The sequence below is a fragment of the Pseudochaenichthys georgianus genome, chromosome 23 (assembly GCF_902827115.2).
Source record: "Pseudochaenichthys georgianus chromosome 23, fPseGeo1.2, whole genome shotgun sequence".
Classification (NCBI taxonomy): Eukaryota; Metazoa; Chordata; class Actinopteri; order Perciformes; family Channichthyidae; genus Pseudochaenichthys; species Pseudochaenichthys georgianus.
In genome coordinates, this window is record NC_047525.1 from 18,373,908 (window position 1) to 18,390,361 (window position 16,454).

Consider the following 16,454-nt stretch of genomic DNA (forward strand, 5'->3'; position numbering starts at 1 on the left):
CATTATGCAGTCAAGGTAGAGCTAAGGGCAGACATTTGTTATTATGCATGAATACTCTGAATGCTACATTTCCTTTCAGCCCGTTCTGTGCACACACAATGCTTTTCTGAAGGTCATGTTGTGGAGGTCACCTAAACATTATGTTTAACTGTATAATGTAATATTGTGTACAGAAAATGTTCTTTGCATTAGTTTCAATACAAACATATCTTCAGCCCGTTGTATGATATTAGAGTTTTTGACAGTTTCTCAGAAAATGTGACATCTCAGGAAAAGAAGAACATGCTTATTTTCTTGTTGGCAACCATTTATTTTTTCAGAACTCCTTTAAAATGTCATCCAAAAAATGATGCTATGAAATTGTTCTTAAAGCAGCATGTCAGTGTATCTGTCATTTGAGCCAAAAGCTATGACTTTTGTGATATCAACATTGAAAGTATGATGACAGTTTGGAGCTGCAGGACCAATAGTTTGTTTGACTACAAATAAAATAAAATGCTTAAGCAAGTTAATGTAGTGATGTTGATTTTTTTAAGCTGTGTCGATTGGATCACATATAGAAATCGAGGAAGAAAAGGTCTTGGTTTGAAGCCAAACAGACATCATTAGAGGGAGAGTCTCCATTTGTATTTGTTGTAAAGGGTGGTGCAGCTCATTAAAGGAAGCCCGTAACATGGATAGCATCACGGTGTCACGCTCATCCTTCATGTGTTCTTTTATCTCAAGCTAAGTAACTCATCATTTGACAAAACACAGCTGAAATCCAAAGGACAAAATAACAGCGATAGAAATGTGACTATTGATTGCACAGAGCAAGAATACTTAGCAAGTAGTAAAAACCTAGTCACTCTCAGAGATGTTCCCCCATCATGGCTTACACATTGTGTAATAAAGCTGTACACTACAAAAGCTAACACCCATAATAAAATAACAAGGAATCCAACAAGGCAAATACAATAGTGGCTGATTAAGATCTAATGTGATTTCACACTACTTGGCTTGGCACAGAGATTTCATCCACTGCCACTGGACTTGGAGCAATATCGACACTGACTAAGGGGCACAGAGGTGGGGGAGGTACCGATGGGGTGGGAAGAAGGGGGAGGAGGAACAGAGTGGGTGTGTGGGTATGTTGAGGTCAGTGTGTGTGTGTGTGTGTGTGTGTGTGTGTGTGTGTGTGTGTGTGTGTGTGTGTGTGTGTGTGTGTTTTTTTTGCAAGTGAACCCATGCATGGCTGCCTCCCTTGACTGAACAACACATGATGAAGAGATTCAATTTCTCTTCCTCTTCATGTTCAGGGACACACACGTATAACATCTACATGTACGTAAGTCAACACACACACAAACACACCAATTGATGCAATATTTGCCACACACACACACACACACACACACACACACACACACACACACACACACACACACACACACACACACACACACACACACACACACACACACACACACACACACACACACACACACACACACACACACACACACACACACACACACACACACACACACACACACACACACACACACACACACACACACACACACACGGTACTCACAAGCCAGAAAACAGCCAGTAGGAATTCTCTGTCTGGTGAAATCAATGGAAATGTACACAGTTTCAGACACATGGGGCAAGAATATGGCATGTGTCTGCATGAAAGTGTGTGCGTGTGTTTGTGCCACTGGTTGATCCGGGGGAAATAGCTTTTGTTGAGTCCCCTGTGCTATGTAACATTACAGAGTAATTACAGAGTGTGTGCTTTGTTTAGGGGATGTCTAATTATGCTGTTTGGGTTGTGCAAGGCCCTGGGGTGTCACCGTGTGTCTGTGTGTGAGTGTGTAGCCGGTGAGAAGACACTAATTGTGAAGGCGGTGTTAATAGTACAGCAACTGTCAGAGAGAGAGAGAGAGAGAGAGAGAGAGAGAGAGAGGAGAAGAGAAGAGAAGGTGGAGGGAGAAGAGAGGAAAACAAGCCTGAGTGTTTAAATGTGGCCTTTCCTCCTAATCTTTCATTACCCTTGTCCATCAGGATGTTACAGTATTGGACTTCTCTTATTATGTTAATTATATTATGTTTACTTCCGAGTTCCGTAACATAGTGACATCATTATGTAACACTCACACTTCTATTGGCTAGTGCTCCAAAACATTGTACTTGATAGGCTAAGGGGCGGGACATCTCTAAGCGGTTGACCAATCGCTACAGATCCGGCCAGCCAACCAATCGGAGCAGACTGGGCTCTAGTTTCAGACGAGAAGGACTGGCAGTATGAGAAAAATAAAGACCTTTTGGAACGTTAAAGCATGTAAACCATGCCCTCCAAGCATTTCATGGATGGCATGTCATAGGGCTGTGCAATTAATCGTATTTTAATCGCGATTACGATTATGGCTTGCGACGATTATGAAAACAGCATAATTGACAAAATACGATTATTTTGCTGGGTGCGCTTTCGCCCCTCCCTAAAAGCCCACTCGGCCACGTGGGAGTGACATGTGTTGTGAGTGTTCAGCGCGAGCGAAGATGTCAGAACAAGAGCAGCAACTCGTTAAAAAGAAGGGTAAAACTATTTCCACTAAGTACTTTGCCATTACATTTCACATCGCTAAAGATATGAGCCCAGTTAGCACTGTTAGCAACCAGGGCTTTAAGCAACTTGTCAACACGTTGGACAAGCGTTACGCGATGCCGTCTTGGTATTATTTCAGCAGGTCTGCGCTGCCTGCACTATATGACAAATGCCGTGGGGAAGTTGAGAGAGATGTAGCTTCAGCTGACTACTTTGCTACCACAACAGACCTATGGTCTAGCCGAGGGGTGCCCAACCAGTCGATCGCGAGATGTGTCTAAAAATAGAACAACAATATTCTGTTTTATCGTTAATGTCCTGTAACATAATCTTCCTGTGCCAGAATAATGCACTTGAACGCATCAAAGCTTTGTGATTGGCCGGCGTCACCCCATGTGTCGGGGCGTGGCTGAGGGTCTTCAGTACAGGTGGCTTGTCACCTGCCTGCGCTCATCTCTGAAACCAGACCATGTAAACAGGCTGGTGTTACTTGCAAAAAATATTTAAGAGATGACATGAGCAGCCCTACCAGCATTTGCCATGGTGGCCTAAACATTTTTATTTGGTCTTAAATTGTAGTTCAACATTTATTTCCTGTTACTTCTGGACCATGACGGTTGGCCAGCCTTCAACGTTTAACTGAGTGGAATATGTTGAATATGTTTTACAAAAATGTTGGCTATATGTTAAGGAGTTTTCAGTAGGTTGTGACTGTGCACTGCATCATATTTGATTTAATTTATTTTGGTCTAATTTATTTTTATTTATCATATTAATAATATATGTTTAGTATGGTTTTGGAAGTGCGCTCCAACATATATTTGTTGATCTTGTTTATTGGTAAAATATTATTTGTTTTAAAGTTCAATAAATGGTCAATGAATAATCGTCAAAATAGTCGTGATATCAATTATTGACCCAAATAATCGTGATTATGATTTTTGCCATAATCGCACAGCCCTAGCATGTCATATATTATGACATGGTACGCATCTGTCATCATGGAATTTGCGAGATGTCATCCTAGTCGATGTGAAACTTCTTTTGCAGATCTTAATATGTAACTCTCCAGTGGTCCATGTCTATTCAAATATGCTCTTATATACTTCACTGTCCCCTGACCAACACAATAGGATCACATTTTGTGTATCATAGATATAGTAAAATCATACTATGCCCATCGTATTCCAAATTAGCTTTTTTATTTTAATAAGAGATGACCAATGTCGTAAATATAGAAGTAAATAGCAACGTTTCGGTACACAGTCCTTTATCAGGCTAAAAATAAATAAATAACAACAAATATATATAATTTTTGTTGTTGACAATTTTATATAGTGCACTTTTAAATATTAATATTTTAGTTTGAAAGCCAGACATTATGGCGGAATGATGTTTGCCAATCAGGTTGCCTCTGTAACATGTTTATTTATCTCAATGTCTGTAAAAGGTTTGTACAACTGTGTATTTGGTGTTCCTATTGACATCCCTCCGAAATGCAATCTACCCATTCTGTCTTGCAAAGGCTGAACAGAAAAGATATCATTCTCCCTTATTTATTTCATTCTAATTACCCGGGGTGATTTAGACTTGGTAAAGAAAAGTAGCAATGTCATATTTCAAAAGAAACCCCTGGTTTGAATAGCTCGTTGGCAGCTCTGTGAAAGGGTCAAGGTACTGAGATGCGTCCTTGTCCATACAACTAGCAACACAATACCCTGATGTCACCGATGCATAATTGCTAAGCACATTTGTTCCAATAAGTTGTACTTTATGATGACATCTTTGAACCCAATGGAGCATTGTTTGTATCATATTAGTCCATCCTTCATTTCATATAATATGCCCGAGGGCACTCATTTGCCAATGGGATATAATGAAGTGCATTTTATTATTGTTAACATTATTATTTTCAGAATGCAGCATTAGAGCTATAATCTATTTTAAAAGAATGAAGGAACGAAAGAAATCGCTGCGGCAATGTTGTCAACAAGGATTAAATTGAAGATGGAATTGTATAGTGTGTAGCACAATGCAAGTCTTTTACTGTTGTTTCCTAAGTGTGCCATCATGAGAAAATTACAAATGCAACTTCATTTCTTTGTGCATTATTTGTCTCTATAAATATATATAATGGTCGGTATTAGACTATCTGAAAAGATGCTCCTCAATAGCATCTCTCCCATTGGACCTTTACCTTGACAGCAGATTGGGTATTCCTAATTGTCATAGCTAAATAAAAATGTTGGGCCTAGTTTTTTGTAATTTGTGTGCAAAATAGCAAATGTAAAATTCACTATGTATAGCATTCAAACTGCACAGTATGTGGATATTGTGTGCACAAGAAATGCCAGGATGTATACTACATTAGCAATAATTTCTTATATGTGGTCAGTTTCTTCAACTTAATGCATGTTGGGAAATCTCCTGACGTCTTTCAGAAATGTGATGCAGGTGCTGGCGGGCTAATGCCATCAGTCAAGTGAAACATCTGGCTTGAGTTTAGTTTTCTTTAGTGTGAAAGTCTGATGTTAAAATCTACTTAAATCTTCATTTAGTACGCAGTACATACTGATCAATAATTAAATATACAGTACATTATTCTGCGATTTCGAACACAGCCACCAAAAACCAACCTTAAGGCTTTAAATGGCAGTCAATATATCAATAGGTGACGTCATGGCGACTAAATATGTTTTACAAGGCACCAGAACCAGAATATGCTGCCATTTAATTAGGATGCAGTGTGCGAAAAAGTACACGTCCCACCGTCCGGGACGTGTTATTTACAATATCGGACAAGTAGATCTTTCAATTGACGTTTTTTCGGAAATTCGCAAATTGTACGTGTCCGCCATTGTTCGTTTAGAAGTGTTAGTTTCGGTTCTGCTTGTCGATTCCTAACGAAATGCATCTCGCCGCTTTCTGTACAGTTAGACGGGGGCGGGCGGAGCGGGAAGTGTAGGAACAAATAACAATTGTCCGGTACCGGGATTAATAAGAGTTGTGAGGACAGGAAGCGAGGCCGAGCCCCGAGGACTGTCTCTCTCTCTCTCTCTCTCTCTCTCTCTCTCTCTCTCTCTCTCTCTCTCTCTCTCTCTCTCTCTACACACACACATACACACACACACACACACACACACACACACACACACACACACACACACACACACACACACACACACACACACACACACAGCGGATCCGCTGCCCGTTGAACAGCCTCATCTTTGTCAAACTTTCTATGTTATTTCTCTAACACGTAATTAATATTGACCACCATTTCCTTTATGAAGTGAAGCAGCCTCCCTGTCTGTGTCCTCGCGCTGTCCTCACATCCCCGGACCCCCAGACTCGGAGGAGCACAGGGATGTCAGTATTGTTTATGAAGCAGGGTAAAGAAAGTACATTATTGAAATGAAAATACTATTTATTTACTTTTACAAACAGTGGGCAGCTGCAGCACAGCTGGGCAGCTGCAGGACATGTATAAGCGTGCAAGCGTCTTTGAGTTGTAGAAAAGCGCTAGGCCTATAGGCTATAAATATAATGTATTATTATTATTAGGTTATGTATGTCCTATGTGTTGGACATGTGTGGTTGGACTGTGTCTCACAGGCAGGTTGCAGTGTAACATCAGAGGACACTGGGCCAATTGTACATTCTCAAACTGCACCACTTAGAACTAACTAAACAATGCAGAGATTATTTTTATATAATTGTATTCAATAACCGTAAGAAATTCAACAGTATGAAGTGATTTGTAAATAGGAATACAGATTTGACTTAATGTTTTCATAAATATATTTTTCTCCCAGTTTGTCATGGGACTTATTTACCCCTCTCAAAGATCCGGAATCGAGAACCAAAAATAACCGGAATCGAAAAGCAGAACCGGAATCGTTAAAATCCAAACGATACCCAACCCTATGTGTGATGCAGTAAAATCTTACCGCTCACTTACGTTAGCGGTGTCATAAAAACGTGGGAAAATGTAAAATACGATGACGAAGAAGAAGATTCCAGTGGCCCCAATTGTTGTCCATTCTGGACAAGTGAAAAATGTATTCGGACAAGTAAATTGCCAAACTCACTTGTCCATGGACAAGTACTCTCTAAAAACTTTTTCTCACACTGGGATGAATCAATGTGTGTTTGACTGTCAGCAGACTTTACTCCAGTTGTGTCTTTGACCCTGGTCACAAAGACACAATAGCAATATTACAGACAAAGACCTCCCTATCTGTCTCCATTGTATCCTGTCTATAATCCAATTCTCCAGTCAGAAGCTTTCAATTGGCCAGCTATGGAGGTCACTGTTTGTGCTTGTTCATTAACTTATTTAATTTGGAGGCTGCTCATGTCCCTGCGATTATCTTCTTCGTGGCTCATTCATTAGAAACACCTTTAATTAGAACTAATGTTTTTGGAAATGATCCTTATGGCATGTCTATATCTCTAAATCTATATGTGAATGATTCTACCCTCCCTTTTGGCTTTATTTGTCTGACTGACTCGGAGACAATGGGCGAGTGTTGTACCAGTCCTATGATCTCCCCACCAACACATGCTAACATATCACTAATTTCTCAATGCAAAGGGTCTGTATAGCTAATGCAGAACCACTGTAGATAATGCTTATGTGCGTATTTGGGTTCACTTCTTTGTGCCTTCATGCATATGTGGCAGCCTCTGGCGGGACGGTCCTGTGGTCCCTCCCCTCTCCGTCCACTCTATTAGCGTCTTTATCTTCCCAACAATCAGGCTTTATCTCGGGACACTGCTGGTCCCACGGTAGCCCTGAGAGCAGCAGCCAGCGCTCCTATCCAAACCGAACTAAACATATTTCCTGACATATGTTCACTTGTGTAACCCACTCAACCCTAACACACACACACATGCCCACACGGACAGTGCAGAGATTGTGGAGCCAAATACTACATGCAGTTAAAATATACAAATAAAACAGATTACGTTTAAATAAAGCAAGTTGAAGCTTTTGTGGCATTTCTGCTCAAAAGTCACAACAATCAAGATTCTGCTCAAAAGAAAACTGGAGGCAAAAATCCCAACATGCCTTATTTGAATAAAGTTGCACAATAAATGACTTTACAATGTGTGGATTTGAGTTTGAAAGGACAATGTTAATACAAGGTGCAGGAATATTTTACCTGACAAAGCAAATATAGGAGAGATGTGACACACAGTAAGAAAAAAAAGCACAAAAAACATGAAAAAAGAACAGAGAAATGGCCATCCGAAAAATAAAAATTAATCAAAACACCCATCAAAATAAAGACTTCCTTTATTGCGCCTAATACAATGTGAATGAACAGCCACACACGAGTACAAAAGCTGCACTGTGTTAGCATCAGTATCAGAAGTTGCAGAACATGATGTGGTGTTTGATCACAAGAAGCCTCTGGCACTGAGATGCTGTGCTAGAGAGGAAAACTGAGAGCATTGATTTCATTGTGGAGGAGCAAGGAGTGTGTGTGATTTGGCAAATGTGTGTTCGTGAACGGTCTGGAACATAAAACTATAGAGGCCCATTCAGGCCGTCCTTTCTCTCTCCTTCCATCAGGAGATAGCAGGGACATTGAACTGCGGCAACAAAAGCAGATTTCCATCAGACAGAGTTTCTGAGAGAGAAAGGCATTGTGTTGAAAGAGGCTTAATGGAAGCTCAGCTTAGAGCTTTATTCACACAAACTGTACTCTCCGTTCGAGAGAAACACACATGTGCACGCACTAGCAGGCACACACACTCACTTCACCCATACAGCAAACTCTCCATGTTCCTACACTCAAATCTGGGCTATCAATTTTACAACACTTTATAATGTTTAAAAGATATAAAAGAGTTTGTGACCATGATGCTCTGAAGCAAGGCACTTAAAGCACATTACACGTATGGTCAGGGTCTGTCTGTAGTACAACATAATAGATAATAAACATCTAGCTAGTGTAGGTAAAGTAGTCTCTTATTCCCGATGGACTGACCTGGATTAGCTCCTTGATGCAATGCACAAACAAGCAAAACAAAAAAACATTTGAAGGGGCCATTCTTAAGTGTGCTACGGTGCTAAATCTATTGGCTTTTGTAATATTGTTTTATTCCTGCTTTTTGATGTAGCTAAGAATATAGCAGGTGTCATGCTCTCAGTAGATTCCAGAGGCCTCCAAGTATTTAACAGGTTGAATCTACACCTCTCTAATACTTTATTGGAGGAGTAGAAATTGTGCACCACCTAATAAGTTCTCATCTATTAATATTGTTGGTCAGATTGCACTACAAACTTGACTCAGTGTGTTATTATCTACCTCTTCTATAGTTAAGGTTTCCTTAAGTTTATGCAAGTTAAACTGCTGGATTAGGCAGAAATGGCCTTTGTGGTGGTCGGTAAACAAAAGGCTCAAACCAGCTTTCACTGGAAACATCAAATCAATTAATCTCAATGAAATCAATACATCAGTCAAAATCAGTAACTTGCAGAATTCTGGAAGACCAAGACCAAAAACGTACCAATGAAATAATCAGAATGTCCTGAATCTTCTTTGCATTGTATTGAGATATAAGATACTTGAAATGGGACCAATTTGAATAGCATCTTTATTAGCAGTTATTTCGTTGGTGACTTTGGAAAGTTATCTGCACCCGCACCAATAAAAGAAACATACACCAATCCCCAAAATATAAATCTCCTTATTTTCCCCTCTAAACCTCTCCTACCCTGCACCCCCGGTCTAAATTCCCCCCTTTCTCTCTTCCTCAGATCAGTGTTGTCCACTTCTTTATTACATGTAAACTAGGGATGAGTGAGCAGGTCTCCCATGGATTAACCGCTGCCTGACTTCAGAACTTGCAGTCAGACTTCCTCATTATGGAACGTGTAACATCTTCACAACACACAGACGCTTTGGGACACGCTCAGACCGTGTCCCAAAGGTTTTTCCAAACTCAAAGCCAGTACTGTCCCCAGATCACATCGTTCAATATTCCTCCGTTTAAAAAAACACTACACGGCGGCTGCTCCCAAATCTGATTGGTGTTATTTGTAAGTCAACCTAAATCTCAGAGAAGCTACACACACAAATGGAACAGGGTTTACTAATCCATTTGTAAGGCAATAGGCAGGCAAACAGGCAGGGGAGCGCTTGCCAAGTGTAATCACAACTAAAGATGATGACGAGCCCACTCCCTTCCTCTACACTCTACTGTACCGTGTGTGTCTGTGTGCGCGTGAGCTTTTGTGTGCGTTGTCCTACATCGCCTCCTTTACAAAACTGTGACAAGTGAGGGAGAAAATGAATTGGTATCAAGTGGATAATCTACAAAAGTACACTAGGAGCTTTGCCACCTTATGCAAGTCCCCCGCTCATTCATTCGCAGATACCACGCAATCTCCCTGAAAACAACAACAAGCCGGCGTTATGAGTTTTGAAAAGGCGGTAATTGTAAGCAGGTTGGGGAATAAATTAGAATGATGACAAAATACAGAGATAAATCCAGCTTAAGAGAGATGTACGCCACTGTTTATTTGATTTCAGCGTTTCTCTGGATCCTGCTCCTTCTCTCTCCCTCATTCCTGATCTTTTTTAGTGGGGTGGAAAAATGGATTTTTGTCAGTGATTTGGCCTTGAAATAGCTTATTGTCTAAGGCAGCCACTGTGCGGGTACAACGTCAACATCACATGTGTGTGCGAATGCGCTCGCCTGTTTCCATGGGGAGTAATGGCTTTAGAAGTGTGTATTGGCTCTGCTGGCACAATACACCACTGTGCTCATTGGTTTAAACTGGTGTGTGTGTGTGTGTGTGTGTGTGTGTGTGTGTGTGTGTGTGTGTGTGTGTGTGTGTGTGTGTGTGTGTGTGTGTGTGTGTGTGTGTGTGTGTACTTCTATAGTCTCTCTTGTTGATATTTATAGACTGAAGAATTCTGTTATGAAGGGGGTGAGAGTAGGGGGAATGTAGGGAGCAAGAGGGAGAGGAAAAAGGAGGAATGAAGGGAAAAGGAGAAAAAAGGAGTGGATCTATGAACTAGAATAAGTTACCTTCAGCTTTATTCTCCCTCTCACTTTGTGTGTCTCATGTTCCTGTTTATCTCCTTTCACTCGTCTTATTCTCCTTTTGTTCACAATTTAATGCACAAAGGCATTTCAAACACAACACAACCAACCCACACACACTCAATTTGTGAGCTAATTTTCGGACTAGACGTAGAAACCTTGATCGGTGATCAACTAAGATTGAACTTTGATGACAAATGCTTAAAAGTGACAAAAGATGCTTTGAAGAAAGTTGGACCAAGAAAAGTTTTATAATATTTTCTTAAATGTAATTTATTATATTTTGCTCCCAACATCTCTCCAGTTCTCTCTTTGAATATTTTCCCCAGGGTAATGATCATCTGACTATCTGATTACAATTGTACAATTAAACAGCTTTTTTCTTCCTTGTGTGCAGGAGTGAGCGGATCAGTGGAAGAGGAGCTGCTGACATTTTCTTCATCAGGGTCTTCCGTTAAGTTTACTGGTAAGGGCTCCAACTGATCTCCTATTCTACAATCATCCTATCCTATCACTGTGTAACAATAATCCTTCCATCTTTATAATATCCTACTCAAAGGCAGCACAATCCTTTTATACATTTCTCATTTTTAGACCCATCCTTTTTTTACACTCACTATTCATACGGATAAGGCTACATTCATCATAGTAGATAGCCTCAGTACCGTTGCTTCAGCAGAGACCATTCAATGCACCCACGTTGTAAGTTGCACACTTGTTTCTATGCTACATAAGAAGAATGGAATGTACATTGATTACTCTCAAAGAGCATGGATAGAAGCTGGGATGCTTGCAAACCTATTGAGCCTTTCTGGACTTAGTCTTTGGATCAGCCACTTCTCTTTTGCACAGTCACTTGTTGCTGTCGTGAAAACTTTGACTGCTCGTCTAGAAACTTTTCTAAGAAATGAAGTTGACTGTGGAAGTTCTGCAAATGTTGTGGCGTCAGTGAAAAACTATCCCGAGGCGTGCTTCGCTGCGATGACGACGCTGCTGTGTACAGAACAAGGCCCGTAGTCAGAGCAGGGCAGAGATGGCAAACCCAGATCCAAGACAAATGACCATGAAATAGAGGCTCAGCTGATACTGTCTGCCTGCTCTTTGTGTGTGTTTCTGTGTGTGTGAAGAAGTCCAGACAGTGTGTGTCAAGCAGTGTCATGATCACAGATTGCGGCCTCATCACTGCTCAGCTGACGAGATTTAGCTGGCACTGGTTACACTGACCGTGGCCCCCGTGTGTACGTGTGTTTGTGTGCGTGTGTATGATTGTTTGTCGCAGCCCTGTCCGATCAGCCATGACTCTGCCCGCTCGGCGTGTGTGTGTCAACCAGGGGTGAACTTTCTTTTGCGTGTGTCACTGGAAATGTGTGTGTGGGTCCTGTGCTGCAGGCAGGGAAAGTCCCTGTCCTCCCTGTGCCAGAGAGTTGGAGGGGACACCCTGTTCATCTGTGTTTGGGTGAGTTTGTTTTCGGTGTGGGAGATCCCCGTCAGACGGAGAGCACTTTCAATTGGATTTTGCAGAACTTGAAAAAAAGAGATTCAGAACAAAATAATTATTATTCATGTCCAGAAATGTGATACCAGCTTGACATTCAATCACAAGGGCTGAGTAGGAATCCCAATAAGAAAACAATATATGTACTGTACATACATACGTTTTTTGGGCATGTAAATAAATCGTCTGCCAAGGCCAAAATCCCAAAGTTCCCTCCAGAGGGAGCCATATTTTTGTATTTATTTGCATTATTGGACTCATAACCATGCTTTATCAGATCCTATGTGAAGAGCCACCCATCCCATAGAGCCTCTCACTACAGTAAATATGCTATTCTCCATACGTGCTTGTGAAGGAGCTCAGTTCCATATCTTGTTGTGTATTTCTGATGCCGAGCAGATCCTCTGTGCTCTCTCTCCCACTGTCCAGTGCTGTGTGAGAGCTAATTGGCTCACTTGCCTACCGCGACGGTGATCATGCAAATGTATTGGTGCTTACCAATAGCCTGGCCCATCAAAACATTACGACGGCCATTACCAAGAGCTGGGGCCGGCCTAACGAACATATGCTCCCCCCCATCCCCCCCCAAACAACCTCCCCCCAATTTCCTAAACTCTTATTTATGTGTTTAATTTAATGTGCATGGGAAGAATTTCTGAAATTAAATTTGGTTTTTCGTCGGTGCCTCCAGAGAGTGGCGGCGTTATAATAACATGGTAATTTTTTACACGTCTTTATGAGAAATGAGAAAATTAATTCTTTCTGACAAGCTGTAATTATTGGGCTTGGAACAGTTGCAGCTGAACAGTTTGGGCTGTGGTAGCCTGGCAGTGAGCTGAAAGAGAGGGGTGGGGGTGTGAGGGGGGGGGGGCAAAGACAGAGAGACAGAAAGAGAGTTTGAACAGCCTGATTCATATTCTCTGTTCGAAAGAGGGAGGTGAATGACAATAATGATTGACAAGTGGAGAGGAGGGGACAAGAGGATGAGAAGGATACTGAGGTCATGGTAGGCGTGGTGGAGAGGGGTGTTCGGAAGTTAAGGAGATGATAGTGGAGAAAGGGAAAGAACTGGACACTAGGCGAGAGAAGTGGGGCGAAGGAGATGAGATGTTGGAGAGGAGAAAGGTGAGAGCTGAGGAGAGGAGGCCAGAGAACATTGGTTATATACATGGTTCACAAAGCTTTAGGAAAGTTAGATTTAAGATTTTCTTCAATGTACTCGGAATTACATTTAAGACTAACATTAAAAAACTCATATTTTGCCACGTTTGAAGCACTTCCGGTACTTCCTATGTCTGTGTCCTTTTTATGACTTTTGGAGATTTTAGAAATATTAATTAAGACTCTAAAGATCTGTGAGAATCCTTTACATGAAAAATGTAAGGACAGAGGTGTTGAGGAAACGAAAAGAGAGAGGTGATGGAAGGCAACAATGAAGTAGGAGGTCGAAGGACATGTGTGTGAGGTGAGATTCGAGGAGATCAGAGGAGAGATATGCATGTAAGAAAGAAGAGTTCTGTGAAAAGAAGGATGGAGGATAGAAGGAAAAGCGGAATGCGAGTAAGGCGGGGGACAAGATGAGGAGGGTAGAGGACAAAAGGGGTAAGGAGACAAGGTTAGATCAGAGGAACAAGAGGAAACGAGAGGTGGCAGAAGGAGTAGTGAGGAGTCATGCCTGAGTGTGTTACATCAGGTAGGAATTCCTGTCTACTTGTCTAATGTCATCAGAGGAGGCTCCTCTACAGCTCCAGCAGCTCCGCGTGTGTCAAGGTTACAACACATTAATATTCACAGTTTACCCAGTCAGCCTGGGCACACACCCACACACACACACACACACGCACGCACACACACACGCACACACACACACACACACACACACACACACACACACACACACACACACACACACACACACACACACACACACACACACACCAGCATCTGCTCACACTTACAGGGCTTCTTCCTCTTTGCTCCATCAAGCACAGGCATGAGTTCATACAGAAGCCTCTGAACACACACACAAAAACACACACACAGCGTCTTCTTCTTTTCCCCACCATGTGCTGAATATGGAATGATATTGATATTATGCGGCCATATTGTCGTTTCTCTACAGTTATTCACTTAGGAGTAAAAGCACTCTTACAGTGTTGGTTGACTCATTTAATGACCCACTTTTGGAGTCAATATATGTGTGTGTTTTTGCGTGTGTGTGCATGCACAGCCAAGTGGCCATTTGTTCGCAGCCTTAAAAATAAGAGCCAGTGTTTCTTTTTGCACGTGAGTGTGTTTGTAAAAATAGGTGTGTGTGTATGTCTGTGTGTTTGTACAATGCGGCGTGGAGGTCATGTTAATAAAAGATGGTTTTGTACTAAATATGAGTCACAATGTACAATGTCATGTAATGTTTCAAAGATATAATTAAAAATAATTGTTCCTCCCTTCAAATCTTGAGAAATTTTAATTGAGCTCTGCATGTGTGAAAGGTTATGTTTGTTTTAAAGTGACCATGTGACAGAGAGACTGTGAACGTGTTGTGAGCGTGTGTGTGTTTGTGTGTTCTTCCAGAAACCCTTCCTGTTTATTCATTGAGCGTGTTCCATTTTGTCCTGTGCTGTTAAATGTTTCATCCTAGCAAAGGCATGATGGGACCCCCTGGGGATGAGGCATCTGTCCGCCCGGCCACACGCTGAATTATACATGACAGCACAGGACAGTGTGTGTGACTGTGTGTGTGTGTGTGAGGGAGAAAGAGAGAGAGCATTTGTAGGTGTCACTGAGTGAAGTGTCCACTTTGTTGCGTGACTCTATTTCAGATCTGCACTGAGCTGTCTTCAGTTGTATATTGTCTGGCATGCCCTCGGAGTGTGTGCAACTCTTATCAAGTATATCAAGAAACTTCCTTTTTTTTGGAACAGTAGATCAAGTTCAGGCCTTCGGTAACTCAAAACTATTTGTGCTAAAGTACTGCTCTCTATTTTGGTGTGGATTATTGTTATTGTCATGGCTGCGTCTTGTAGGAGAGGTTAACATTTATTTTCCTAGCCATACAAGATTTACCATATATGGCAAAGTTAACTCAGGCCAAAAGTGGTTGGCAAACAATTTGAAACGTCCAATTTGAAATGGAATATTTTCCCACAGATCATGACCAAATCAGTGATAGTCATATTTAGGACCAGAAAAGGACAAAATAGGATTTTATTACAACAATAGGTTGATCGTGGTGAATGTACATTATTGGTATAAACGTGAATATCCTCACACATTACTTGAAAAGCTTTCAACTTTTTTTTTATTATTGGAGAGAAGTGACACATTTGAATAAGGAAATTATTCCTAGATTCCGCGAGATGGAAAATGTTTCGGCATTGATAATGCATAAAAAAAAATAATGTTTAGTTAAAAGTAAGCTAAATGGAGTTCTGAGTAGATTTATTTAGATAGTTTATTGGGATAATACTAGTGGTGCACGATAATTAGGAATTATGAAGTCATCCCGATAAACCCGATAAAAGTATTAATAGCTCCGATAATATACAATATATTTTTTGGGTAAAAAAAAAGAAAAACATACTGCGGTGTGGATGGATTGGGATGAGGGGCGCTTGTTTTTCACTCGGCTCCTCCCGTTTTGCCAGTACTGTGGTATTAGTGGTTTAGGAAGAGGGGAGTTCTTCACAAATCCAGCGCTCCCTAACTCATGCCTGGCTGTGACGTAAATGGTGTGCAGCCGTGAAGCCAGGACAGTAAACAAACATGTCGTCGGTGGGACTATTTCAAAGTTTCAGAGTTACATAGTTCGCTTGCTATTTGTATTAACGAATGCAATGCAGAAGTTCCACGAGGAGGGAAAAAGGAAACGAGCTATAATACTTCCAACCTGATTAGTCACCTGAAACATCGCCATCGCTACGATGGTGTGTTAAAAGCGTACGAAGACGCCTGCGCTGCTAAACTAGCGGCGAATTCAAAGCCAGCTGCAAAGGCACCGGGGCTTTTACCTATCGACTAGGCTTTTGAAAAAGGCAAGAAGTTTGCCAGATTTGTTTGTGAAAATAAATAAGGTCACTTTGAAGAGTCAAAACTGTTCTTGGCTTTGTTTTGTTCATAGTAGTAATGCTCATGTCATTTGCTCACTACTAGTCTCTTTTTTACCACCAGGTGTGCAAAAACTACAGGTACATTTAATATATATATATATTATATTATTATCGGTTATTGGTATCGGTCTTGAGAAGCAGGAATTTATCGGTATCGGTTTCAAAAAACCAATATCGTGCATCCCTAGATAAT

General features: G+C 41.2%; 1 long non-coding RNA gene across 1 annotated transcript in view; it reads left to right on the forward strand.

Moving 5' to 3' along the window:
• Positions 1-11,085, forward strand: part of LOC139432934 (uncharacterized) — an 86,249-nt gene extending 75,164 nt beyond the window's left edge. Inside the window, exon 3 of the long non-coding RNA XR_011642507.1 lies at positions 11,055-11,085. This is a non-coding gene — a long non-coding RNA (uncharacterized lncRNA). The remainder of the gene's footprint in view (positions 1-11,054) is intronic.
• Positions 11,086-16,454: the final 5,369 nt, after the last annotated feature.